This window comes from Lucilia sericata, unplaced genomic scaffold (assembly GCF_015586225.1).
Source record: "Lucilia sericata isolate MDLA Ls3-8-SP2 unplaced genomic scaffold, ASM1558622v1 Contig000116F_arrow, whole genome shotgun sequence".
NCBI lineage: Eukaryota > Metazoa > Arthropoda > Insecta > Diptera > Calliphoridae > Lucilia > Lucilia sericata.
In genome coordinates, this window is record NW_023994148.1 from 437476 (window position 1) to 465000 (window position 27525).

The 27525-nt window shown below is 27.7% G+C and overlaps 1 protein-coding gene across 30 annotated transcripts in view; it reads left to right on the forward strand.

The window, feature by feature from the left end:
- LOC119600552 (casein kinase I) overlaps positions 1-27525 on the forward strand; it is a 90885-nt gene that overhangs the window by 18166 nt on the left and 45194 nt on the right. For 3 of the 30 annotated variants that reach the window (XM_037950853.1, XM_037950858.1, XM_037950859.1), the window contains exons 1-2: positions 1558-2090; positions 5669-5812. The exons of 23 other annotated variants lie outside the window; for them this stretch is intronic. The gene's annotated coding sequence lies outside the window, so the exon portion shown is untranslated. Of the gene's footprint in view, positions 1-1557; positions 2106-5668; positions 5813-27525 lie in introns of those variants that run through there. 4 more of the 30 variants (XM_037950839.1, XM_037950850.1, XM_037950842.1 and 1 more) reach the window with 3 other exon arrangements.

Here is a 27525-nt window from a genome sequence, read left to right on the forward strand (position 1 = left end):
TTTTAAGCACTCATGGCGTAGCGCCGTTCTTGGTGGATACATACCACCAAGCCCTTAGATAGATAGATAGATAGATAGTTAGATAGATAGATAGATAGATAGATAGATAGATAGATAGATAGATAGATAGATAGATAGATAGATAGATAGATAGATAGATAGATAGATAGATAGATAGATAGATAGATAGATAGATAGATAGATAGATAGATAGATAGATAGATAGATAGATAGATAGATAGATAGATAGATAGATAGATAGATAGATAGATAGATAGATAGATAGATAGATAGATAGATAGATAGATAGATAGATAGATAGATAGATAGATAGATAGATAGATAGATAAATAGATAGATAGATAGATAGATAGATAGATAGATAGATAGATAGATAGATAGATAGATAGATAGATAGATAGATAGATAGATAGATAGATAGATAGATAGATAGAAGATCTATATTTTTAAGCACTCATGGCGTAGCGCCGTTCTTGGTGGATACATACCACCAAGCCCTTAGATAGATAGATAGATAGATAGATAGATAGATAGATAGATAGATAGATAGATAGATAGATAGATAGATAGATAGATAGATAGATAGATAGATAGATAGATAGATAGATAGATTAGATAGATAGATAGATAGATAGATAGATAGATAGATAGATAGATAGATAGATAGATAGATAGATAGATAGATAGATAGATAGATAGATAGATAGATAGATAGATAGATAGATAGATAGATAGATAGATAGATAGATAGATAGATAGATAGATAGATAGATAGATAGATAGATAGATAGATAGATAGATAGATAGATAGATAGATAGATAGATAGATAGATAGATAGATAGATAGATAATAGGGCAGTCAATATGGCAGTTAATCACCCCTATCGTCAATAGAAGTGGAATTTTTGTTCCCCTAAAATTTTCATTTCCCTCGAAGGGAAAATTGCTATCGTGAACTTTTTGTGAACAATTCATTCACAATAGTTGATCCAAATTTCACAACAGGGAATTTTTTTCACGACAAAGAAGTTAGTGGACGAGAAAAGTGAACAGGGAACATATTTCACGAGAAATGTTGATTAGCGATAGGGGTGAATAGTGTAGTTAATAGATCAGACAAAAGATTAGTCCATAGAGATCAGACAAAAGATTAGTCCATAGAGATCAGACAAAAGATTAGTCCATAGAGATCAGACAAAAGATTAGTTCATAGAGATCAGACAAAAGATTAGTCCATGACAATACCATAGCTTAGTCTATAGACTATGTCATAAACTACATCCGCCCATAAACTTGTCTACTCCATAGGTTAGTTACTAAATTAAGTGTTATTTAGTTTATTTTATTTAATAAACACATCTGGCAACTTTTAGTTAGTTTGTTCGCTCTTGAGGAAGCAAGCAAAGAAAAAAACACTCACACAAACACTCTCCCATATGTTCAAGTTAAAACAAAAACACAAACAAAGTCACAGTCACTCATTTGTAAATTGCTTTTTTTCTTTTGTTTTTTTGCTTTTATTTAGTTTTTGTTTTCAGTACGTTTTCGATCGTTAGCCGGAGTAGATTTGTGAGCTTTAATAAAAAAACACAATTTTCAACGTGTTAACGTCTTTTTTATAACAATTTTTTTTTTGCTTTACGCTTGACTTTTTTTTATTTGAGTTATAAATATATATGAATTTCTCGTGATACCAATATAAAAAAAAAACGAAAGAAAAATAAGTTTTTTTTTTTACTTTTAAATGTCTGCTACTTCTACTAGCTCTAAAAATATCTAAAAAAAAATCTACACGTAGTAGATAATAAAGTGATGTCGTATATGAAATAGAAAAAAATAAATATAATAATTTATAATATATCCATCCATGCTAAATATAATATAGAAAAAAAAAGTAATCAACAATATTATAAATGTGTGAGACGACGACTACGTCAGAGAAAAAAAAATAAATCATCAAAGTTTTTAGTGGAATGAAAAAGGAATATTTATATTAATAAATAATATATCAATTGTTACCATTTGGGAAAAATAAAATTTAACAAAAACTACATTTACAATATAAAAATGTTAGTAATGCCAAGGTGAAAAGTATACAAAATTTAATATTTATACAAAAATATATAAAAGAAGAAGTTTAATTAGCAATAAAAAGTGTTTTTTTATATATATTTAAAAAAATCTTATCTTTTTTCATTATTTTTTTTAACATAATTGTGATTAATTACTTAAGAAAATATCTACTTATGTGGTTAGTTATCTGTATATAAGAGAAAAAAACCTTATGTACTTTTTTTGTATTTGCCCCTGTCATTTAGTCAAACAGTCAGCGAACCAACCAACCCATACATCTATTAAAAAAAAACATGCCTCTGCTTCTAAATATCTGTAAAAAACTGTGGGTTTTTTCAGTTATTTACTCGTTTGCCAGTATTTTTTCAATGATTAACGTTTTCAAGAATTGTTGTTTTATTACTATTTTATACTTTGTTTTTTCTCTTAATTTCTTTTCGTTTTTTTATTTTTATTTCATTTAAAATCATTAAATATTTAGTTTTTTATGAAAAAGTATTTAACAGTTTTGTTTAACTTTAAGTTTTTAATAACTACATACAAACTTGTTTAAAATAGTTGAAGCTTAGTAGTAGTTGTTTCTTTTTATTGACATTCTGCATTCATCATTCATTCGCTTCTTCTTGCTGGTTGATTGTGTGCACTTCAATGCAATACATTTTATAAGGCAATTATTCTAATATTGTTGTTGGTTGGTTTTACTTGTTTTTAGTTGATTTTAATTTGTTTTTTGCTCTCTCTATCTCTTGCTCTTTTACTTTTCTGTTGCACTCTTTTCAAATACTTGTTTTCACTATGTCATTGCATTGTACATCAGGCATGGAAAATTTAGTATTATTGTACTTTTTGACAATGAAAAATACCCTGTCAACACAAAGATTGGGTATTCACATGAGAATGATAGCTAGAAATTTAATCTAACATTAAATAAACATACGCAAAAGTTATAAGAACTTCATAAGTAATTCATGCATTTGGTTATAGATTGTCCTATAAAACTGTCCATAAAGTCCGTAAACTGTTGCTAATAGTAGTTCATGGACTAGTCTATAATAAACATCAGTAAACTACTCAATAGATGTAGTAAAAGCCAAAAAGTTATATAGTTTTAGTTATTTTACAAATTACTCTTTATGATAAAAGTTAATACTAGTCCATAGTCTAATCTATAGGCCACTGTAATCAATTCAGAAGCCTAGTCTATAGTCTAGTCAGTTTTCTTTATAGAACATTCTCACGAGCCTGTTATCTTTAAAAATAGTTTCTTAAGAGAGTCTTTTCTTCAGTATACATCCTCTAGATAAAGTTCTATTTGGAAAAGTTAGGCTAGATAAAGTTTTATTTAGAAAAGTTGCTCTAGAAAGAGTTTTCTTTAGAAAAGTTGTTCTAGAAAAGTTTTTTCGTAAGAAGTGAAGTTTATCTCAGAGAGGCTGAGGCAAGAACACCCAATCTGTTATTCTGGTCGTTTTTCGGCCAATGCTAGTTTCAACTGAATCAGTTGGGTTCGGTACAGGTTAGATAGGACCATTTATGTTCAATCAAATACTTAAACTTACAGCATTTATCATTTCATATTAGATTTTATTGAAAATGTCTGCAATTTTTAAAAATTCCTTTTATTTCTTAAAGTTTAACAAAATTTATACGAAATTTTTTATTAATTTATTTTAGATACGTTAGACACGTTATATAAATTTATTTGAAAAAAAAGTACACACAAATTTATCTTTTTATTTTTATTTATTTATGTACTTATTCTTATATTATTAATTTCACATTTTTCCCACTTCTAACCATATTTTCAACATATGAAAATAAAAAAAAAACAGTGAGTGACTAATCCATTGCACTGTTTATAGTTCTTTTGTCATGTTTTGTTGTTGTTGTTGTCTGTCTACCATTCATTTTGGTAATTTATCACTTCTTTACTCTCTTTATGAAGTTTTTATTTCACTATTCCCCTTTCTCTCTCGCTCGCTCATTGCTAGAGCAGGTTTGCTGCTTCCTCTTCTTGCAGTTTGTTTATTTTAACAAAAGTCTTTGACTTTTTCAATCAGCTGGTACTTTTTTTTCTTCTTCTTCTTCTTTGTATAAATAAATGTACTTTAATTTTCCTGGCTTTAACAAAAATATACACATGTTTTTTTGTTTGTGTTAAAAAAAAAACTTGTTTATTTGCTGTTCTTGTATGTGTTAACCATTAAAAGAACAAAATAGGCACCATAAAGTCATAAAAATGTAAAGTTTTAATAAAAAATATGATTGATTAGTTGTTGAATTTTTCCTTAAAAAAAAAACTTTTTTATAATTTTATTAAATATAAGAGAGCCTTGTGCCTGTGCTAAAGGTTTTTTACCTTTTCATTGTTCTCAATACAAACAGGTTTTTCTTTCTTACAGGCTTTTTTTTTGAAACAAGTGTTTGTCTTTTTTTAATATTTTGTTATTTCCGCTGTAAAATTTTTTAATTATAATAAAATTCATACATATTTTCTTTATTAACATTTTAAAAACGTTAACATTAAAGTTATTTTTTAAATTTAACCAATTGGATCTGTTTTTCCAATGAGAATTGTAATTCCCTCTTTCTTACCTTGAGGGAATTTTGCTATATTAGCATTGTTACCTTTACCTCACTCTGTACCTTTGTTAAATTAACAGAGGACATGTGTTTATCTGCTTCTTCTTTTTCATTGTTTTCTTGATAATGACAGCATGAGTGTTGCCCATTTGTAAGGAATTACATTGTTAAGGCAGGTTTAGTGATGCCAGTGGTTTTTCAGCTGTTTTTAATAAAAACTAGTTTATTAGAGAAAAAACTTGATTTCTAAAGGAAAATATAATTCTTTTACTTAAAAAATTCTAAAAAAAATTACAAAAATATATAATTTATGAAAAAATCTTGTTAAAAATAAAGAATTTATCGAATTTCTTTTTATAATTAAGAGATTTTTATTAATAAATTTTGTAATAAATATAAAATGTATACAAAGTCTTTACATTTCAGAAAAATATTCATTGACAATTTTGGATTAAATAGAAGTTTTTGGAAAATATTTTTTTACAAAGTGTATTTAATGAAAATTCTTATGAAAAATAAAGAATTCAGATAATTTCTTTCTATAAATAGAGAATTTTTAGAAAAGTTTTTGTAAATATTTTTATCGAAAATCTTGAATTGTATACAAATTTGTGAACATTTTTGTAGGAAACGGAATTTTTTCTAAAAATTAAAGCAATTTATTACAAATCACTGAAAAATTTAAAAATTTTTTTCAAACTTATAAAATTTATTGAAAATCTTAGCAAAACTAAAACATTTTTTAATAAAATGTTAATATTTTTTATAAATTTTAAGAAAAATCTCATAAAAGTACAAAAAAATTAAAATTTCTTGAAATTTTAAACATAAATAATCACAATTATTGTTAATAAAATTAAAAAAATATATTTATACTAAAATCCATATTTAAATTATGTGTTTGTGTGTTATCCTTTACAAAAAAAATATTTACAAAAAAAATTAAAAATTTATTAAAATTTTTATTTTATATAAAAAATCGATATCAATAAAGTTATGCCACATCTATATGTGTTGGAGTATAACCGCTCCATTAAGTTGTCATTGTGCCTGGAACACCATTTATAACCAATACACTCAGCCCAGTTTACAAGAAGCGTTATCAGAAAATCTTACAAAAGGATACCATCATAGTTGAGTATGTATATTATTTTTTTAAACTTTTTAATTTATTTTTTAGTTTAAATTTTATGATCTTTTTTTATTAAAAAAATATTGGTCCTACGCTCTCTCTATCTCTCTTTAAATGGCTAAATAGTTTTGAATCTTGTTTTAAGTCGACTTCATTTTGTCCGTCTATCTGTTCGACCCTTTAAATCGGCCCAATTAAATGTATAATGCAGGATTTTTGTTATTTATTAAATTACTCTACTTTAATTTTGGTCAGTACTTACTCTTTAATTATTAACTAGGTCATGCTCTTAGTTTTTATGTACATCTTTGTTTGACCAAACATGTACGAACGTACGTTACGAAACTCTCGACTTGACAGCAAACCAACCATAAAAAAGATAAATTAATTATTGACAATAATGTGTTTTAACCCCCTCCCCCCTTTCCCTTTCCTCCTTCCTAAATGCATTATTTTATACAGAACATTTTGTTATACCTTGCAAAATCAACATTTTATCCTTTGGAGAATAATACAGTTTTAATTAATACAAAAAGAGGAGGATTGTTTGTAAAGGAAGGAATTATTCTTACGTAAAGATAGTATAACGTTTTAATATTTGTTTAAAAATGTAAAATCAAAATTTAATAGATTTCTGGATTTTCTATATATTTTCTAATTTATTGTTTCGTTTAGTTATAGTTTTTTATATTTTCTTTATAAAAGAGTAATAAATTTAACAGAGTAATAAATTTAACAGTTTTACAGCGTTACGTTACATTACGTTTACTTAACAGTGTTCCTTTCCTTAAGAATAGTCCAGAAAACAAAATTAGAACCAAATAACTCTTAAATTCCTAAAAAAGTGTAATAACTTGAAACAGTTTTACAGTGTTAGGTAACATTTTGTTAACGTAAGTGGCTATTTACACTTTTAAGCGGCTGCGTCATATAACAGATTACGTGAGAGCATTATTTGTCTTAAGTAAAGTCAATAAAACAAAAAATCTAGTTAGATAACCTAAAAAAATATTAATTTAATGTTTTACGTCTCATTACGTTTGTTTAAAAGTCAGTATTTACAGCTTACTGCTGCGACGTAACGTAAGAAATAGTGTATTTTTATTTAACAAGTTACACATTGTAGTTTGTAATGCGTTTGCCGCGGAAAGTTCATCAACTTTCAACTTTTGACGCGTCGGCAGCTGATCAGGGTTGTATTTTGTTTTGGGTAGAATAAGAATAAACTAAAATGAAATAAATTTCTTCAACAATGGAAGAAAAATATTAAAAAATATACAAAACTTAAAATTTTGATTTTTAAAACAGTCTTAAGAAACATTAAAAGAGAGATCAAAATGACGCGTGATATGTAATTTGCCGCTTATAAAGCACGAATAGTTTGAAAAGCGTTAAACGCGTTGCCGCCCAACGCGTTGCCGCCCAACACGTGTTGTGTACTTCCACCTTAACGCCTTAAGAAATGTCAACTAAACAAAATGACAACAAAATCTGTGTTGCCACCCCACAAACTATTTGTCACAGGCATGGAACATTCAGTACATTTTGATATTAATAAATTCCTAGTCTAGTCTATAGTCTGGTCCATAGTCTAGTCCATACTCTAGTTTATAGTCTAGTCTGTAGTCTAGTCTAGTCTATAGTCTAGTCTATAGTCTAGTCTATAGTCTAGTCTATAGTCTAGTCTATAGTCTAGTCTATAGTCTAGTCTATAGTCTAGTCTATAGTCTAGTCTATAGTCTAGTCTAGTCTAGTCTATAGTCTAGTCTATAGTCTAGTCTATAGTCTAGTCTATAGTCTAGTCTATAGTCTAGTCTATAGTCTAGTCTATAGTCTAGTCTATAGTCTAGTCTATAGTCTAGTCTATAGTCTAGTCTATAGTCTAGTCTATAGTCTAGTCTATAGTCTAGTCTATAGTCTAGTCTATAGTCTAGTCTATAGTCTAGTCTATAGTCTAGTCTATAGTCTAGTCTATAGTCTAGTCTATAGTCTAGTCTATAGTCTAGTCTATAGTCTAGTCTATAGTCTAGTCTATAGTCTAGTCTATAGTCTAGTCTATAGTCTAGTCTATAGTCTAGTCTATAGTCTAGTCTATAGTCTAGTCTATAGTCTAGTCTATAGTCTAGTCTATAGTCTAGTCTATAGTCTAGTCTATAGTCTAGTCTATAGTCTAGTCTATAGTCTAGTCTATAGTCTAGTCTATAGTCTAGTCTATAGTCTAGTCTATAGTCTAGTCTATAGTCTAGTCTATAGTCTAGTCTATAGTCTAGTCTATAGTCTAGTCTATAGTCTAGTCTATAGTCTAGTCTATAGTCTAGTCTATAGTCTAGTCTATAGTCTAGTCTATAGTCTAGTCTATAGTCTAGTCTATAGTCTAGTCTATAGTCTAGTCTATAGTCTAGTCTATAGTCTAGTCTATAGTCTAGTCTATAGTCTAGTCTATAGTCTAGTCTATAGTCTAGTCTATAGTCTAGTCTATAGTCTAGTCTATAGTCTAGTCTATAGTCTAGTCTATAGTCTAGTCTATAGTCTAGTCTATAGTCTAGTCTAGTCTAGACTATATAGACTAGTCTATAGTCTAGTCTATAGTCTAGTCTATAGTCTAGTCTATAGTCTAGTCTATAGTCTAGTCTATAGTCTAGTCTATAGTCTAGTCTATAGTCTAGTCTATAGTCTAGTCTATAGTCTAGTCTATAGTCTAGTCTATAGTCTAGTCTATAGTCTAGTCTATAGTCTAGTCTATAGTCTAGTCTATAGTCTAGTCTATAGTCTAGTCTATAGTCTAGTCTATAGTCTAGTCTATAGTCTGGAATGTCAGTAGTCCCGCCTATAGTCTAGTCTATAGTCTGGAATGTCAGTATTTCCGCCTATAGCCTTGTCTATAGTATAATTTATAATCTAATCTATGATTTTGTTTGTAGTCTAGTCTTAAGTCAAAATTTTGATATTATTTATGCCTGATTTGTATCAATACCGTAAAAGAGGGAGGTGATTTATATGTCATTTATACCGTAAAAGGTGGGCACAATAATAAGTAAAAGCTCATTTATACCGTAAAGTCTAATGAAAACATTAAACTTATGACATAAAAATGTCATTGAACTGTAATTAAAGTAAAATAATTAAATAATAAGGCTTTGTTTTATAAATTATGCTATTATTTCATAATATTTAGTTAATATTTTAATAAATTAAAGAAGTTAAGAAGAGGGTGTAATACGAAGACCTTGTTTGTAATATGTAATTAACTTCTTTACACCAAACTTTCATTAAAAACTAAATTCTTTAAGAAAACTTTTTTCCAATTATTTTCATAACCTATGGTTGTGCTTGTTACTTATAGGATTTTCTTGTTTTTTTTTACTAAGTTAATTTAACTTAAGGCGGACAAGACAAAGAAATTTGTAACATTTTAAGTTGGTTCACAAGCGAAAAAAAAAACATAAAATATAAGACAAAGACATTCTATACTCAAACCCAAACAAACTATTTAACAATTTGCCTCGTTAGTAGTTTCGGAAGCTTGTTTATTGGCATACGGATTACAGATTATATACTTTGCTTTTCGTTTCATTTTTCTTTTTCCTAGTTTTTGCTTCTTCTTGTTGTAGTTTGAAACATGAATGTTTCAAATAATAGAACAAATTACATACCCAACAAACATGTAAAACTAATTAGTTTCAAGGTTTTTTTTTGCTTATTGCTAACACAGCCACAAACTACTACCATTAATATGTTACAAATGTGTTATACAAGTAGATTTTTGTTGCTTTTTTTTCTCCAAAAATTTACTTAATACCTAAAATATTCAGGGAATAATATTAAAGTTTTTAAGTTTTTTGAAAATTGTTTATGAAATTTTCAATAAATAAATTTTCTAATTATTTTATGGCTTTTTATTATTTTTGACGTTTTTTATTAAAAAGTTCATAAGAACTTTACTGTGGCAACTCTGCTATTTAGCGCGTAATGTTTTTAAGGAGTTGCCACACTGGCGTTTTTAGACACCTAAGCAATTACATGTTATAAAGTTGCCACACTTGGTATTTTTGTAAATAAAAACAATTTGATTTAAATTTTGGGAAGTTTTAATTTTTGCGCTGTTTTTCTAAAGTTTAGAATAACACTATTGACATAGTTTAAAAATACTATAAATTATAACTCACTAATATTTTTCTTTTCTTTTTTCTCATTTTAGGTAAGTGTGCTAATTTTGTAAAATACTCCTTAGAACGTTCGTAAGTAACTAAAATATTTTAATATCTTTAAAGTTTTATCAGCAATTTAAAAATAAAATCCAAAATTATATTAATAATTGCTTTACCTCATGTCTATACTTGACAAATATTTATCACAGAACTTAACGTCGGCCAAACAACTGCCAAATCACAAAAATTTTCTAAACAATTGTTTTGATAACTTTGTCATAACAATGTTATAACGCTAAATGTAAATGGTGACTATATCTGAAATTTTTTTTTATCATAATAACAACTTGACGTTTAGAATAACAAAAATTTATTTAAAGATTAATTAAAGACGTCTTAAAGTTAGGAAAAATTATTAAATTCTTTTCAAGTTTTGCTAGAATAAAATTTCTGCTATTATTAGGAATAGGGAAGACTACCTTTTTTTACTATGGGACAAACATTTTTATTTTGTAGATAGAGAAATATAATGTTTTTTTAGTCCATTGCTAACATATGTTAAGCAATTTTTTATTTAAATTTGCTCTTTCTAAACAACTGTAGACATTTTTAATACTATGAGCTTTTCTGTAATTTTTTATTATATTGTTTTTACATTTCTTTACTTTAGTCTAGTCTTGCATTAATAATCTACTTTTAAGCTTTATTAGGTCTATAAGTTAAGCAAAAAGGTCAAATTCAACGTAAAAACAAAATAAAAATATGCAAATACTAAATGTAAAAAAAACTAGTGGGAGAAGAAGATCTCCCGATCTCAAAAGGCACAAATAAACAAAAAAATGCCTCATTTTAAACGTCCATATGTAAATTAGTAAACTATTTTATTAGATTTACATTGAGTAACAAAAAAAAAAAAAAAAACAGACAAATGTAACTTACATATGTTGTTGTTAAAACTAACATATGTTTTGGTTCTATTATATACTAGGGTTGTTTTACAATTAATTGTTGTTTATAGTACCTTTGGGAGGGAAAACCAAATAATACTAAAGAATTCTTCTTTTGCGGTTTTTTTTCGTATATATATTTTTTTGATGTGTCATAATCCAATTAAATTTAAAACAGTAATTGCATTAGTAATTATAGTGAAATCACTTTAACATACATAGTTGTTGTTTTTTATTATTAACTTAAGAAGTTTTTTTATAATACATAAAATATTTTTAAAAGAATAACAAGAAATAGAACTTTAAAAACAAGATTTTCTTTAAAATTTATTAATTAATATAGTAAAAATACAATAACAAATACAATTGAGATGTATTAGTTCCTCTTTTTTCCATTATTACATGTGGTAACACTGTTTATTAGAGTAAATAAAATAGTATTCTTTGTTGGCTTAACTCAACGGCGGCCAAATTTAGGTAAGCCGCCGCCGACACAAAAACCATAATAGAGCTGCCAGATGAAGTTAAAAGGAAATTAAAGATATTTTCTTAATATATAAGAAAATAACAATAAAAAGTCTATAAGTTAAATAAGGTCCTTGACTCATTGGAGTGGAGCATTTTGCTCCTTGGTGAGTTCCTCAGGTGTTTTAGGACTGAGTAGCTCAATAATTTTCGAGGCGGATCGCATTGTAGTTGCAGCCCGCTTAGATGGTTTTTTGTGCCGAGTCAATGTGGATTGTTTGCTGAACATGACAGGGGTGATACCGCCCTAGAGCAAAAGGATCACTTAGCCTCGGTGTACGGATGGCACTTGGGAACCTGAAGAAAGAAACGACTTAGCCGACCCGTTTTCAACAGTACGCTAAACAAGGGTTTTATCAGCCTTTGCGGTTTGGGCTATAGCAGCTTAAGAGGAATCTGCAGAGAAATCTGGTATACAGCGCCACTTGTGGAACTATTAATTGCATTTATTTTTTTTTGACCCGGTGTTGCCGCTTGACTAGCATGGGTAACGTTAGCATTCGACTCTTCACAGCCCAATTCCAGAATTGTGGCAATAGTGTGCCCGGGGATTATATAGCCCCTTACCAGTGGCGCGCAGCATGCTTCCTTTTTCTTCTCTATTTTCTAAGTTAAACTGGCGGCCACACTGGGAAAATCAGACGCACAGCACCAGCCACCCAATAAGGGAAATATACGCTGGCGGATTTGGACAGACTTACACGATTAAGTGTTTGGCTGAAGATTATCCTCACCGCACTTGCTTTCCAAGATCACCCATCTCAGTGGGGGAAGAAAAGTCAAGGATAACGTCTGATAGCCGTCTCATAGGTAAAACAGACGTTATCAGGGGAGGTTACTTTTTAGTTTCGCACTCAATGTAGACTCTTTCGTAATGGGTGACCCTATCTGGCTAAGCCATCTTGTGTTATACCATCATACTAATCTCAGATTTGCTCATTTTAAGAAGACTTTGTGATTTTACTTACATTTTCATTATTCAAAGAAGCCATATTTTTAATTTGGACCTTGTTGTGTCGAATGGTTTTGCGGTGGTCAAGTTGACCACCCTTCCCATGAGTTCAATTTCTTTCCATCCTGAGTTTAATCGCTGCTTTTTTTCTTATTAATCAATCTGGCAACTCTATGATTGCTCTCTGACACTTAGCCCTTTACATTAAGTATTGTCTACTTAAAATTATATTTTAAAGCGATTTTAAGTTAATTGTATCATTTTTAATATTTTAAGTTTTTTTTTAAAGGATTTAAAAACTTAATTTAAGAAATATATTAAAGACATATAAAATCATTATTTAAGTAACCACCCACGTACGTTTTTTTTTTCCTAAAACGTTAGTCTCATTTTAGAGTAGCAACCATTAAAAGTAGAACGTGCTATTTTTTTTTCTTTTCCTTAAAAACGTCATCATCATTTTACATGCAACATGCTAGAAGGTTGCTTAAGTTACAAAAACAAATCTGAAAAAAAATCCTATAATAAAATAAACCACCCACTTTAAAACAACGACTTTTTTCTATTTTTTTTTCAAAGCCATGATAAATATCTCAATTGCTGCCACATTTTATCTAGTAGATTTTTTTCTTTATTTTTATAAAAAAAAATAAATTTTTTTTTTTACCATTTTCTGCTTTATGTAGAACGTTTGTTTGTTAGACGTAAAGATATACCAAGTTTAAAGCACGTTTATGTATTTTTTATGGGGTTTTTTATCTTTTTTGTTTGGAAAAAATTTTATTCTGTTTTCTGTATTAAAGAAAATCTACATATATGTTTGAAAATTATATGTATTGTGTTTGCATAATATGTATATTTTGTGTTGAAATTTTTTATTTCTATTAAATTTAAGTTCAATGTTTTTTGTCTGTTTCTGTCTTGTTTTTCCGTGTTCTTATATCAGTAAAGAAAACAAATTGACATTAAATCAATGACATATTGTTTACTTTTTTTTGTATTGAAAAGGAAATTTATTTAAAAATTGTTTTAGCAATAAAATTTAGATTATTTATTAAATAAATAGATTATTTACAGTTGGCAACAGTTTTCAAAAGTCTGGTAATGTTAATTTAATAATTATTTTATTTTTTTCCTAAAAATCAGCTTAAATTCCTTTAAAATTGCTATAAATATTAGAAATAACAATATTAATCTTAACATCGCTTTAATTCAAATTATTCTGTTTAAGTAGACAACACTGATAAATGTAACAGACCTGCCAGATGAGTAAATTAAGGGATTTTTTTTAATACCTAAGAAAATTACAATAAAAAACTACTTTATTTCTCGGCTCAAATCAAATCGGCGGCGGCTAATTGCCGGCCAAATTTTTCCAAGTCGCGACGGTCTGGAGACAATTTCTCATATAAATAACTATAATAATGACCTTCTTGTCAGGAGAATACTTATATAGAAGTACTTCTCTATATAACAAACCAATATAAAGACATTTTTCTATATACAGAAAATTTTCTTAAGAAAAATTTGTCAGTTTAGATTTAGCCGACATATTAGCTGCCGATGGTACCTTTATACCAAGTCGCCGACTAAAAATGTCAAAGCCGCCGAACATTTTGCATCGACTTGTATATCTGTTTCTGGCATATGGTGTGCTTTCATTTTCTTAAAGTTGTGATCTGGCAACTCTGCCATTTAGTCCTGGCAATTCTTCATTTTAAAATAATGAATACACCTTCGAAAAGTACACACAATTTCCTCTACATTGATATATAAAATGTAAATATTATTTTCTCTCTTCCTTAACGTTTTTATCAGGTAACTCTGGTATTCTCTTGTATTAAGAGCTGTCTACTGTACATATTTTTTATTATTAAAGCGATTTTAAAGTTATTTTGATGTTTTAAAGATTTTTTGTAAAAATTCTTTTGTCAATTCTTTTATTTTTTAAATGTTTATACATTTTTGTATACATACCACACGGTTGTCAGATTTTACAACATTGGCAAAAAATATTCCGAAAATGTCTAACTACCGTATGAACTTAAAAGTGTTTGCCTTGCAACGTTGTCAGAAAAAGCATTGTCAGTATATTTTAAAACTATAATATTGTCAGACATCTAACAGTCGTGTAAACACATAACGTTGCCATTGCCAGATAATTGTCTGACAATTGTTATTGTCAGATGTGCGAATTTTATGTAACTGACAATGAAATCATTGTCAGATAAATGTTTTCTATTGGCAACATTAAAAGAACATATGCAGCTAAAATCAAATCTGGCAACTTTTGCCATACAACAATCTGACAACAGCGTGAACTGACAATTTTTGTTGGCAGATAAATTTATTGTCCGACAATTGTCTGGCAATAAATTTGTAAGGTTTTCTTACAACCGTCTGAACTGAAAATTTATCTGTTGCTGAAGGGCCCTTCAGACGATCACACTTTATGTACGACAAGTCTAATGAAAAAGTAAAATGAAATTCCATCCGTATGTCAAAAAAAGAGAATAAAAGTCGTATGATTTATATTTTTCGTGTTTACACGATTGGTATAAAACAATAACAAAGTAAGATGGAAACAGCTATTTTACTTTTTTGTATGTGTTTACATAAAAATACATCCCTGATCTAATGCGACTTGCTTGTTTTTTGAATCATTTCAAAAAATGAAGAGAGCCATACGACTGTTAAATTTTCCATCCGTATTTTCTCTCAATGTATGATTGTTTCATTACATATTGCGTTTAGACGATCCCATCCGTTCTCTTCTACACAAAATTTTGACAGATCATATTACTTGTGTGCTCGTGTGAAGGGGGCTTAACAATTTTTCATTGTTAGTACATTATCATCGCATTGCCAGATCTGCCAACGTTGTAAGATCTAACAACCGTGTATACAGCTTTAGTTTTCTTTAGGATTTGCGATTTTTTGCATTTAAAAAGTTTGTTAACATTAATAGTCAAATGGCAACGCTAGTTATTAGTCTTTTCCAAAGAATCACTAAAAATATGTTTTTATTTAAATCGCATAAAAAATTATTTAACATAAATAACAAAATCAATTAAAAATGTTTAAATTATAAATTATGCTGGCGCTTTAAAAACCATGTTATAAATATACAGTTTTTAACCTACTGCTATAATTAATTACTAATACCAGCTTGTTAATATTGATTTTATTTTGTTTTTGTTTCTGTTAAGTTTTATTTTTGTTTAACTTTCATTTTGTTTTTTCGTTAAGTTATTTAAAAGTGTTTAAAACGTAATAACAATAAAAAAAAAACTATTGGCAAATTTTTGTTATTTTGGTTTTAAAAGAAAGTGAAAATATTTTTTTAAAAATACATAATTAAATAACTAAAGAAAAAACAACCATAAAGAGTTTCTTATAAATATTTTTTTAAATATTTCATGTTTTGGCCTTTTTTTTATATGTTTATTACTTTTTTGCCTTAAAAGTGTTAAACAAATATATGGCAAAATAAGGGTTTTAAAGAGAAATTGGTTAAACGCATTTTTTGTATTCAAAATTTTGATGATAACTAAAAAAGTATTAACGTGAAAACTAATTATTAAGAAATTTATATGTATTAAGTTATTTATTGAACTTTGAGAAGTTTTTCAATTGTTCAAAATATTTCAATATTAACTAAATTGTGTATTTTTTCAATTTCTTAATAATAATTTTAGTAATTTTATCATAAATTTTTAATTGAAAACTTTATTTCAGTTTATTTTTTACATTTTGCACATTATTATTATTTCAAGGTTATTATAATTCAATAACTTTGTCAATCTATTTTTATTTATAAACAAACAATTCTATTACATTGTACAAGTTATTGTGGCATAATAAAATCATATAAATAATTAAATACAAACTAGTTTATTCTAGTCATAGCTTAAGCTTATAAATGTTACAGCAATAATAATGAAAAGCAACTATAATTAGCATAAATTTAAATTATTGAATATAATTTTATAAAAAAATAACAATTTCTTATAACATTATGTATAACCTTATGATTAACAATATTTGTTTAATATTTTTATTAAGATTTTTTCAAGAATTGTTAAATTTTAAATATTTTAATAAATTTTATTTTAAATTTAACGTTATAGTTTTGAAATCTAACCAAACTCATTAATTTTCATTATATTTAAGAAATTTGAAACATATATTTATAATTTGCTTAAATTTCTCAATATTATTATAGATTTAGTATTAATTCTACATTTAACAATTTGGCATCACTGCGTTTTTTTGGCAGTATAGTTTGTTAAACCACAAAATGCAACTCTGTATATGATGTTTTTCTTTTTGACAGATTACTACTAGTACATGTTTGTATTAACCAACAAAGTGTGTAAATGTTTATCTTATCAAGAATATCTGAAAAAAAAGTAACAACACATAATGACAATTAGGTTTTTTAACTAGGTATAAAAAATTTATAAACTAAATAACCAGTATAAACACACAAAAACTATTTATGTATATAAGAAACTATTAACAAATGTGTGTGTTTATATAGAAAACTCTTAAATACCGGTAGTTTTTGTTTCGTTGTTGTTACATTTTGTATAACTTCATTGAAAAACCCAGCAAACAGTTTTGGTTCAAAATGAAATTTTGCATAATAGAAATAAAACTATTATACTCACATTATCTTAGTATGGAAGTGATATACTCGCAAATTTCTGGGAAAACTGTTATATTACATGTTCGATAGCAAAAATTGTTATAAATCAATTTTTCTATAGGAAAAACTGTTATACATATTTGTTTCTATATACATAAATAACTAATATATAAACATTGTTTAAGTATAACAAGTAAGAAATTATAGTCGGGCGAGGCCGACCATATAATACCCTACACCTTTGACAAAAATATAATGTGATTTAGTTGCCATAATAAAGCATTTAAGTTGAATTGTACCTTGTCTTAGATAAAGTGAGTGAAGTTAAATATGCCGAGTTAAATATGTAATGACGTAAAGAGTTACGTCATTACATATTTGCAAATATGTCTCAGGTATTTTAAAAATATGGGTTAAATACAAATTTGACATATTTCCAAATATGTTTTTGTATTTTCACCGTATTTATAGCAAAATTAATATTTTTAAATAAATTAAAATTCTCAAATGAAAGGAAATTAATCCCCAACCCTTGCCTTTAAATGAACATATTTAAAAAACGTCATGTTTTGACTTTTAACACCTTTTCACAGTAGTTGAAGAATTTTTCGAAAATCTTAAGTTTTACCACCATGAAAGGATGCAAACGGACGGGTCATACCTCAAATGATATGGAATCGATAGCCCTACCGTTACCTTTCAATACATTTAAAAAAAATTGTTATTTCGATTTTTAGCGAATTTTTTCAAAGATAAAATTTCATATAATTTTAACTTTCGTCCCCACCTAAAGGATTAATGGGGCGCTTCATACCTCAAATTAAGGGGAATCCGTCTCCCTACTGTTACCTTCAAAGACATTTTCAAAAAGTAATATTTTTGATTTTTGACAATTTTTTCAAAAATAAAATTTCACAAAATTTTAACTTTCGTCCCCAATAAAAGGGTTAATAGGGCGGATCGTACCTCAAATTAAGGGGGACTCATACCCCTTCTGTTACCTTTAAAAACATTTTCAAAAAGTTGTAATTTCGATTTTTGGCAATTTTTTCAAAAATAAAATTTTACAAAATTTTAACTTTCGTCCCCACCAAAAGGGTTAATGGGGCGGGTCATACCTCAAATTAAGGGAAATCCCTCCCCTTACCGTTACCTACAAAAACATTTTCAAAAAGTTAAGTTTTTGATTTTTGACAATTTTTTCAAAGTTAAAATTTTACAAAATTTTAACTTTCGTCCCCACTAAATGGGTTAATGGGGCAGGTCATACCTCAAATTAAGGGGAATCCCTCCCCTTACCGTTACCTACAAAAACATTTTCAAAAAGTTAAGTTTTTGATTTTTGACAATTTTTTTAAAAGTTAAAATTTTACAAAATTTTAACTTTCGTCCCCACTAAATGGGTTAATGGGGCGGGTCATACCTCAAAATCAAGGGAATCCGTCCCCTTACCGTTACCTACAAAAACATTTTCAAAAAGTTGAAATTTCGATTTTTGACAATTTTTTCAAAGTTAAAATTTCACAAAATTTTAACTTTCGTCCCCACTAAATGGGTTAATGGGGCGGGTCATACCTCAAATTAAAGGGAATCCGTCCCCTTACCGTTACCTACAAAAACATTTTCAAAAAGTTGAAATTTCGATTTTTGACAATTTTTTCAAAGTTAAAATTTCACAAAATTTTAACTTTCGTCCCCACTAAATGGGTTAATGGGGCGGGTCATACCTCAAATTAAGGGGAATCCCTCCCCTTACCGTTACCTACAAAGACATTTTCAAAAAGTTAATGTTTTCTATTTTTTAGGATTTTTTTAAAAATTTTAGTAAAGTCCTGTTTTTAGAAAAATTTTAGTTTCTCTTCCAGCGAAAAAGGTAACGGGACGGGTCATACCTCAAATTAGAGGGAATCGATCCCCCTTATGTTACCTTCAAATATATTTTCAAAAAGTTAAAGTTTTCTATTTTTTAGGATTTTTTTAAAAGTTTTAGTTTCATACCACAAATTAAAGGGAATCGAACCCTATACTGTTACCTTCAAATACTTTTTCAAAAAAGTTTCCCTAATAATAAAAAAAGACAAAATTTCGGTAAATGTATAGTTATAATCATTAAAATGAATATTATTTTTTTTATTATATTATGATTTTTTATTATTTTTGAATATAAAATAATTTTTCATTCAATGATTTCAAATACAGAATTATTATGATTAGACTAATATAAATAAAATTTTTATAAAAGGGACAACATTAACGTTTTAAAATGGGTAAAATATGTTTGAATATACAGTGGTGAAAATTCAGTTTTATTGTTATGGTCTTTTACTATATGATGGTTATAATTACTATTACGATTATCATCTATATGATAATTACATTATATTTTAATATGAAAAAAAAAATTTGTTCAATATGAATATCTTGTATTCTTTCCAAAAACGGAATTTTTGACAGTATATTATAATTATATAGCCATATATAATTAATAATTATTATAATTAAATAAATAAAGGAACATTGTTTCACAAAAATTTGCACTTTAAGGTTTCTTTTCAATAGTTAAGGTACATATATACAGTGGCGACAAAAAATAATAGAAACAAGAAAACATTTTCAAAAATAATTAAATATTATATTCAACATGATTATTTAAATAAATGAACTTTTTTCACATAGAATAATTTGTATGTTTTATGATTAAAAAAAACTTAAAAATCTTAAAATTAAAAAATTAAATTTATATAACACAAAAATTTGTACTTTACGGTTTGATTTAAATAGTTAATGTATATACAGTGGCGACAAAAAATATTAGGAGCAAGAAAACATTAACAAAAACTTTTATTTAACATTGTTATTTAAATAAATGAACTTTTTTTAACTTAGAATAATTTGTATTTTTTAAGATTAAATAACACACACAAATTAAAAAAATAAATTTACATAAAACAAAAATTTGTACTTTACGGTTTCTTTTAAATACAGTGGCGACAAAAAATGATAGGAACAAGAAAACATTTTAAAAATAAATAAATTTGATCAGAAGCTATATTTAGAATATTAAACAATATGTTAAATCAAAAGTATTATATGGCTCCTTTCCGGATCTCGATTTTATTCGCATTAAAATCATATAATGTAGGCACTTAAAAATAAAGATGCAAGCCTTTCAAATTCATTGTTTTTAAAACGTGATAATTTTAAAATTGGTTCATCATACTTATTTAAAAAGTTATATACATATTACCAAAAAATTAAAAAAGGAGTTCTAGTTCTCTGTTATGAAACCAGGTACCTAAATTGTTTGGATTAAATATTTCTGAGATAACCTAAACAAAATGTGAATAAAATTACTTGTTACATATGACAAAATCGTCTATAAAATAAGCTTCGGGAAATTTGAAAATTATTGGTCCAATGACATAGAGAAATTATTTAAGGTAAAAATTCGAGCTGTGTTGCAATATTCAAATATGAAATATTTGTTGTTACATTTAAATACGTCTTGAGTATTTCGTTTCGTATGTTTGGATGTTTATGTGTTTCATTGCCTTGTGTATGTTGTTTTTGTTTCTTGGTGTATTCAGTTTCGTATGTTTGGATGTCTGTTGGTTTCATTGCGTTATGTATTTTGTTTTTGTTTTTTTGTGTATTTCGTTTCGTACCTATGTTTGGATGCTGTTGGTTTTACTGCCTTGTGTATTTTGTTTTTTGTGTTTTTATTTCGTTTAGCGTTGTTGTTTGTTCATTTTGTTTTGCTATTGATATAATAATGATATAGTCGGGGAAATGAAATAAATTTTATAAAATTAATATATTTCAAATACACTATGGTGAAGGGTATATAAGATTCGGCACAGCCGAATATAGCACTCTTACTTGTTTTCATTTTAAAATATAATGTAGTTATCATATAGATGATAATCGTAATAGTAATTATAACCATCATATAGTAAAAGACCATAACAATAAAACTGAATTTTCACCACTGTATATTCAAACATATTTTACCCATTTTAAAACGTTAATGTTGTCCCTTTTATAAAAATTTTATTTATATTAGTCTAATCATAATAATTCTGTATTTGAAATCATTGAATGAAAAATTATTTTATATTCAAAAATAATAAAAAATCATAATATAATAAAAAAAATAATATTCATTTTAATGATTATAACTATACATTTACCGAAATTTTGTCTTTTTTTATTATTAGGGAAACTTTTTTGAAAAAGTATTTGAAGGTAACAGTATAGGGTTCGATTCCCTTTAATTTGTGGTATGAAACTAAAACTTTTAAAAAAATCCTAAAAAATAGAAAACTTTAACTTTTTGAAAATATATTTGAAGGTAACATAAGGGGGATCGATTCCCTCTAATTTGAGGTATGACCCGTCCCGTTACCTTTTTCGCTGGAAGAGAAACTAAAATTTTTCTAAAAACAGGACTTTACTAAAATTTTTAAAAAAATCCTAAAAAATAGAAAACATTAACTTTTTGAAAATGTCTTTGTAGGTAACGGTAAGGGGAGGGATTCCCCTTAATTTGAGGTATGACCCGCCCCATTAACCCATTTAGTGGGGACGAAAGTTAAAATTTTGTGAAATTTTAACTTTGAAAAAATTGTCAAAAATCGAAATTTCAACTTTTTGAAAATGTTTTTGTAGGTAACGGTAAGGGGACGGATTCCCTTTAATTTGAGGTATGACCCGCCCCATTAACCCATTTAGTGGGGACGAAAGTTAAAATTTTGTGAAATTTTAACTTTGAAAAAATTGTCAAAAATCGAAATTTCAACTTTTTGAAAATGTTTTTGTAGGTAACGGTAAGGGGACGGATTCCCTTGATTTTGAGGTATGACCCGCCCCATTAACCCATTTAGTGGGGACGAAAGTTAAAATTTTGTAAAATTTTAACTTTGAAAAAATTGTCAAAAATCAAAAACTTAACTTTTTGAAAATGTTTTTGTAGGTAACGGTAAGGGGAGGGATTTCCCTTAATTTGAGGTATGACCCGCCCCATTAACCCTTTTGGTGGGGACGAAAGTTAAAATTTTGTAAAATTTTATTTTTGAAAAAATTGCCAAAAATCGAAATTACAACTTTTTGAAAATGTTTTTAAAGGTAACAGAAGGGGTATGAGTCCCCCTTAATTTGAGGTACGATCCGCCCTATTAACCCTTTTATTGGGGACGAAAGTTAAAATTTTGTGAAATTTTATTTTTGAAAAAATTGTCAAAAATCAAAAATATTACTTTTTGAAAATGTCTTTGAAGGTAACAGTAGGGAGACGGATTCCCTTTAATTTGAGGTATGAAGCGCCCCATTAATCCTTTAGGTGGGGACGAAAGTTAAAATTATATGAAATTTTATCTTTGAAAAAATTCGCTAAAAATCGAAATAACAATTTTTTTTAAATGTATTGAAAGGTAACGGTAGGGCTATCGATTCCATTTCATTTGAGGTATGACCCGTCCGTTTGCATCCTTTCATGGTGGTAAAACTTAAGATTTTCGAAAAATTCTTCAACTACTGTGAAAAGGTGTTAAAAGTCAAAACATGACGTTTTTTAAATATGTTCATTTAAAGGCAAGGGTTGGGGATTAATTTCCTTTCATTTGAGAATTTTAATTTAATTAAAAATATTAATTTTGCTATAAATACGGTGAAAATACAAAAACATATTTGGAAATATGTCAAATTTGTATTTAACCCATATTTTTCAAATACCTGAGACATATTTGCAAATATGTAATGACGTAACTCTTTACGTCATTACATATTTAACTCGGCATATTTATCTTCACTCACTTTCTTAGATATACATACTTAAGCCGTTTATTGTTGAACAAAATTGTGGACATTTAAGTGAAATTTTGATGGGGGCTTTTCATAGGGGCTAGGGTCATATGAGAACCTATTATTATGGAATTCGTGGGGGTCATCAACTCTTGTATACAACTTGGTTATTGCAGCTTTTTGTCGAGATATGAGTATATTAAACATAATTATGAACTTAAAGCCCTATTCGGCGGGTTCAGTTGTATGGGGGCTAGGTGAAATAATGGACCGATGTAAACCATTTTCAACAGGCTTCATCTACGGTACCATAAAATATCATGTGCCAAATTTCATTGAATTATCTCCAAAATTGCGACCTGTAGTTTGATTACAAGTTTTAAAAGCCCTATTCGGGGGTTCAGTTGTATGGGGGCTAGGTGAAATAATGGACCGATGGTAACCATTTTCAATAGGCTTCGTCTACGGTATCATAAAAGATCATGTGGCAAATTTCATTGAATTATCTCCAAAATTGCGACCTGTAGTTTGATTACAAGTTTTAAAAGCCCTATTCGGGGGTTCAGTTGTATGGGGGCTAGGTGAAATAATGGACCGATATTAACCATTTTCAATAGGATTCGTCTACGATACCATAAAAGATCATGTGCCAAATTTCATTGAATTATCTCCAAAATTGTAGTTTGATTACAAGGATTACAAGCCCTATTGGGGGGTTCAGTTGTATGGGGGCTAGGTGAAATAATGGACCGATCTTAACCATTTTCAATAGGCTTCGTCCCTGGGACAATAGAAGATCATGTACCAAATTTCATTGAATTATCTTCAAAATTGCGACCTGTAGTTTGATTACAAGATTTACATGGACGGACGGACAGACGGACGGACAGACGTACGGACAGACGGACGGACATAGCTAAATCGACTCAGAAAATGATTCTGAGCCGATTGGTATACTTTAAGGTGGGTATAGGACCAATATTATTGTGCGTTACAAACATCAGCACAAACCCAATATACCCTCCCCACTAAAGTGGTGTAGGGTATAAAAAGAGCTATACACTGTTATACAGACATGTCCGATAGAAAATAATCTATAGTAAAGACTATTGTACATATTTTCATATAGAAAGAACTTATATACACCATATTTTACACACAAAAAACTGTTATACAAAATTTTTTCTATAGAAAAAGCAATTTTTTCTATAAGCTATTAGACACATATGTTTTTATAAAAGAAAACTCACATTTATACACAAATTAATCTTTAGAAAAAAGTATTATAAACATATTATACATAATGTATAAGTTATATAGAGAAAACTGTTATACAAATAATTTTCTTCAGATATATCTATAGAGAAAACTTTACAAAAAAAGTGTTCTACACAAATTTTTGTTTTGAAAAAAAAGTGTTATAAACATATTTTATTTATGTAAACAATATATTTTCTTTAGAGATAACTCTTAGACACACGCTTGTCTATAGAGTAAACTATAAAGTGTTATAAAATACTATCTATAGAGAAAAATCTTATATACATATTAATTCTTTTATAGAACAAACTGTTACATGATCGGTCACAGATTATGTGCAATATTTCTATAAAAAAGTGTTAGACACACATTTTTCTATAGAACATAATATATAAAGATTCTTCAAAGTGCGGCCAATCAGCCGAATCGATTTTTTCTATCTATCTATCTATCTATCTATCTATCTATCTATCTATCTATCTATCTATCTATCTATCTATCTATCTATCTATCTATCTATCTATCTATCTATCTATCTATCTATCTATCTATCTATCTATCTATCTATCTATCTATCTATCTATCTATCTATCTATCTATCTATCTATCTATCTATCTATCTATCTATCTATCTATCTATCTATCTATCTATCTATCTATCTATCTATCTATCTATCTATCTATCTATCTATATCTATCTATCTATCTATCTATCTATCTATCTATTCTATCTATCTTATCTATCTATCTATCTATCTATCTATCTATCTATCTATATCTAGCTATCTATCTATCTATCTATCTATCTATCTATCTATCTATCTATCTTCTATCTATCTAGCTATCTATCTTCTATCTATCTATCTATCTATCTATCTATCTATCTATCTATCTATCTATCTACTATCTATCTATCTATCTATCTATCTATCTATCTATCTATCTATCTATCTATCTATCTATCTATCTATCTATCTATCTATCTATCTATCTATCTATCTATCTATCATCTATCTATCTATCTTCTATCTATCTATCTCTATCATCTATCTATTCTATCTATCTATCTATCTATCTAGCTATCTATCTATCTATCTATCTATCTATCTATCTATCTATCTTCTATCTACTATCTATCTTATCTATCTATAGCTATCTATCTATCTATCTATCTACTATCTATCTATCTAGCTATCTTCTATCTATCTATCGATCTATCTATCTATCTATCTATCTATCTATCTATCTATCTATCTATCTATCTATCTATCTATCTATCTATCTATCTATCTATCTATCTATCTATCTATCTATCTATCTATCTATCTATCTATCTATCTATCTATCTATCTATCTATCTATCTATCTATCTATCTATCTATCTATCTATCTATCTATCTATCTATCTATCTATCTATCTATCTATCTATCTATCTATCTATCTATCTATCTATCTATCTATCTATCTATCTATCTATCTATCTATCTATCTATCTATCTATCTATCTATCTATCTATCTATCTATCTATCTATCTATCTATCTATCTATCTATCTATCTATCTATCTATCTATCTATCTATCTATCTATCTATCTATCTATCTATCTATCTATCTATCTATCTATCTATCTATCTATCTATCTATCTATCTATCTATCTATCTATCTATCTATCTATCTATCTATCTATCTATCTATCTATCTATCTATCTATCTATCTATCTTGATCTATCTATCTATCTATCTATCTATCTATCTATCTATCTAGCTATCTATCTATCTATCTATCTATCTATCTATCTATCTATCTATCTATCTATCTTCTATCTATCTATTCTTATCTATCTATCTATCTATCGATCTATCTATCTAGCTATCTTCTATCTATCTATCTATCTATCTATCTATCTATCTATCTATCTATCTATCTATCTATCTATCTATCTGTCTATCTATCAATCCATACATATCGGTTGGTGTTCGTTAATGTTTGTTGTGCTTATTTAAACCATAACAATTACTTGTTAAAGTACCATTTTTTAAAGTTTATTTTTTTACAAAAACTCGTTTTATTATATTTTTTATAAAGTTCAATTGTTTGGTGTTGAGGTTGTTACTTTTTGTTTCCAGTTAAATTACAATTTTCAGCTGTCTTTATGCATGGTTAAGTTTGTCGGTCTTAAACAAAATATGTATGAAAAAAGAACATGTGGCTGGAGCAAGTCAGTTAACTTGGCTATTTGGTTTGGTAGCTTAAATCTAAAATGACTGGCTGGTTGTAGTGTGATAAATAAACTATTCCTGTTCAGCAAAAAAAGTAAATTTAAGACCAGTTTTTGTAGTTTTAGAGGCAAAAAAACATCCGCTAAGTTGTTTTTTTTTTTTTGCCATAAAATATCCTGTGGTTAAGTTTGTTTTTTTTTACTTTTTTACAATAAACCAGTTTCTCTCTTAATCTTTCATATTTGAGTTGAAAATAAAAAACACTTCTTTTGACTTCATTAAAAATGTAACAGTTTCTTTGTTGTACACAGACCCGTCCGTCCGTCCGTCCCTACAACTGCCTCAAACTAGTGTGTCTGCTTTTACTTCTTTGTTTATCTTTTGTTTTCAACTCCTACTGAACAAGATTAATCCTGTTTGTTTCTATTAAACGTTTTTTCTTTCATACTGTGGTGACTCAACACTTTGCTTTATTGAACTCATATTTACAGAAATGCAAATAGGTATATTATTTGTACATTACCGGTTAATTTTTTTCTTTTTGTAATGAGGCTACTTTTTTAAACAGGTTTTTGTAAACAATGGCGAAATAGATGGTTTTAATATTTTAATGTTTTGTAATATTTAACATAAAAAAGCATTCTAAATATACTAATATTCAGAATAGTTAAAAAACAGCTGGTTTGGCATCAGTGTTTTATATCAAACTTAGAAAAAACGGTTGTGGTTTGCTATCGCTGTAGTGTAAAAATATTCGTGGGGTAAAGGGCCCTTCAGACGATCACACTTTATGTGCGACAAGTCTAATGAAAAAGTAAAATGAAATTCCATCCGTATTGCTTGTTTTTTGAATCGTTTCAATAAATGAAGAGAGCCATACGACTGTCAAATTTTCCATCCGTATTTTCTCTCCCATCCGTTCTCTTCTACACAAAATTTTGACAGATCATATTACTTGTGTGCTGGTGTGAAGGGGGCTTAAGCAACACCGTGTATACAGAGTTGCCATATAATATACAGAGTTTTAATAGCATATTTTCTAAACAGGCATATTTCGTTTCCATATGTTTTTAATGTTACAATACAAAAAGAACCAAAATGCTTCTTTTTGTATTGTAACAAGTTTGATGACCTTGTATTATAAGAATTTTTCTTTTTATTAAACATTTTTCTTTAAATAACATACCAATTACTCTTCTAGCACGCTAGCTAAC